This window comes from Anneissia japonica, unplaced genomic scaffold (assembly GCF_011630105.1).
Source record: "Anneissia japonica isolate Jap-2015-1 unplaced genomic scaffold, ASM1163010v1 scaffold25751_len24585_cov130, whole genome shotgun sequence".
In the NCBI taxonomy this organism is placed as follows: Eukaryota; Metazoa; Echinodermata; class Crinoidea; order Comatulida; family Comatulidae; genus Anneissia; species Anneissia japonica.
This window is the reverse complement of record NW_022687943.1, coordinates 4,696-7,234: the sequence shown is the minus strand read 5'-3', so window position 1 is coordinate 7,234 and position 2,539 is coordinate 4,696.

Genomic DNA, 2,539 nt, shown 5'->3' with positions numbered 1-2,539 from the left:
GTATCTACAACTCATGCGCTTTCAGATTATGTAATAAAAATTGGGGGTCACCTTTCATCCTAAGGAGCTATAACTGATTAAAAATATTCATGGTTTTATGCATATATAAATGTTGACGCACGCGTACGTGCACGATAAAAAGCGCGAATGGAAAATTAAGGTACATAATATTCAACCTTGACCTGAAGCTTATGCTCACCTAATATGATTTAGAAATGACGAGTGGTTAAGATTATATGGGCTCATCAACGTTTTGAAGTAAGAGAAATGAGGGGGTCAGAAAAAACATTTTTTTGACCATGATGACGTCATCAAAATGTAAAAAGATGTCAAGTATATGAAAGAGAATTGTCTCAGCTATAACATACTCAAAGTTGGAAGACGATCGATCAAAAATAAGCGAGATACGCTCAAATGCCTATTTTCAAAATTGACGTCATAGCTATAATTCACTTTCTTTGAATTCAGATGCCAATTTGATGACGTCATAATGTCCGATCAGCCATTATGAAGTCAAAAATCGTATCTACAAATCATGCGCTTTCAGAATATGTAATAAAAATTGGGGTCACCTTTCAACCTAAGGAGCTATAACTGATTAAAAATAGGTCTGATTTTATCATAATTTCACTGTATAGCGGCACAAATACGCACAAAGATACCTATGTTTGATGCGCACGTACGGCATTGCTATTGGCCAAAAGATAACCGAAAAGAATGCAAATTTTGGAAAACAATGTCAGGAACCCAAAACGTGTAAAATAACGTAATTTCTAGCTTTCGTACGTGCTGCGCACATAAAAATGCGCGCGCGTAGTGGAAAATTTCAAAAAAATTCGAAATGCTCAAAATGGCCAAAAACGTGCTCTAATTTTTTCAAAAAGTGATTTTGAGCATTTTGAAAATTTGACGCACGCGTGCGCGCGCGTTAATGAGTTCACGCGTAAAATTAGGGTACTGTACATTCAACATTAACCTAAAGTTAATGCTCACTTAATACGATTTCGAAATGGCAATTGGTTAGGCTGATATGATCGATAATATAAAAACGCAAAATTGCGCGTAGTTGACGTCACGCATGACTGAGCGCGTTGAAAAGCTTACCATGACTATTCCAGACCAAGCCAAATGTCCGTTGACAGCGATTGTGCGGTAAGTCGTGGCAGTGTTTGAGATATCGTGCGAACAGAAAAGGGGAGAAAGAAAGAAGAATAAAACTAGATTTGAACTCGTCACTGAGGACGAGTTAGGTGATCCGCCGCACTTTGACCCTCATTAGGATCACGCGGTGCTGATTGAAAAGTGTCATAATATGCTAAAATATGATGTAATTAGTTTTTTTTAAAAAGAATAATTTTGAGCATTTGAAAAGATTTCCGTATGTGTACACGTAAGTCTTGACGCCCGTGAGCACGGTAATAGCACAAAGAGTGACTCCTGATATGAATAATGTGTCAGGAACACAAAGTATGTAACAAAACGTGATTTAAAGCTTTAATATGTGCTGTGTGCGTGGAAATGAACATTCGGCGGGTAAATTATGGAAAGTTTTGAAATGCTGAAAAGACCCGAAACGTTCTTTAAACTATCTGAATAGTAATATGGAGAATTTTCTAATTTTAACAGACACGCACGTCACCATGTGTGCGTGTACAGTAACAGCACACGAAATTAAACATTGCCAAGTGTATTTAAAACCGCCTGTTAGTTGGTAATGCCACACGAACTTTCCCTTCACATAACCTATATATATATTATTCTGATAGCGTCGAAATACAGTCTGCCGCCCTCTATTTTCAATGTATTTACATCTTTCATGAAAGAAAGATGAGAAGGCTCCAAAAAGGCATTCTTTTTGAACATGATGACGTCATCAAAATAAAAAATAAAGGGACACGTCCGAAAGAGAATTGATTTAGCTATAACATACTCACAGGTGGGAGACAATCTATCAAGAATAAGCGAGATACGTTCAAACGAGTATAAACGTAATGGCATCATAAATATAATTAAATTTTTTCTTAATTCAAATGGCAATATGATGACGTCACAATGTCCGATCAGCCATTATGAAGTAAAAAATCGTATCTACAACTCATGTGCTTTCAGATTATGTAATAAAAATTGGGGGTCACCTTTCATTCTAAGGAGCTATAACTGATTAAAAATATTCATAGTTTTATGCATATATAAATGTTGACGCACGCGTACGTGTACGCTAAAATACGCGAACGGAAAATTAAGGTACATAACATTCAACCTTGACCTGAAGCTTATGCTCACCTAATATGATTCAGAAATTATGAATGGTTAAGATTATATGGGCTCATTAGCGAGTTTTAGATCTGCGACGACGAGTTACTTGGAACGGTATGACGTTATTGCCAGGCATATGCGCATGCGTAATTATTTTTATAATGCTTGGGTTTCGTCGAGTTCATTCGTAGAGGACGTGAAATCAGCCGGGAATCCGTCGTCACAGACATACACTTCTGACCAATCACAGTACGTCAATTGGCTGTCGATCATGTCAACACCA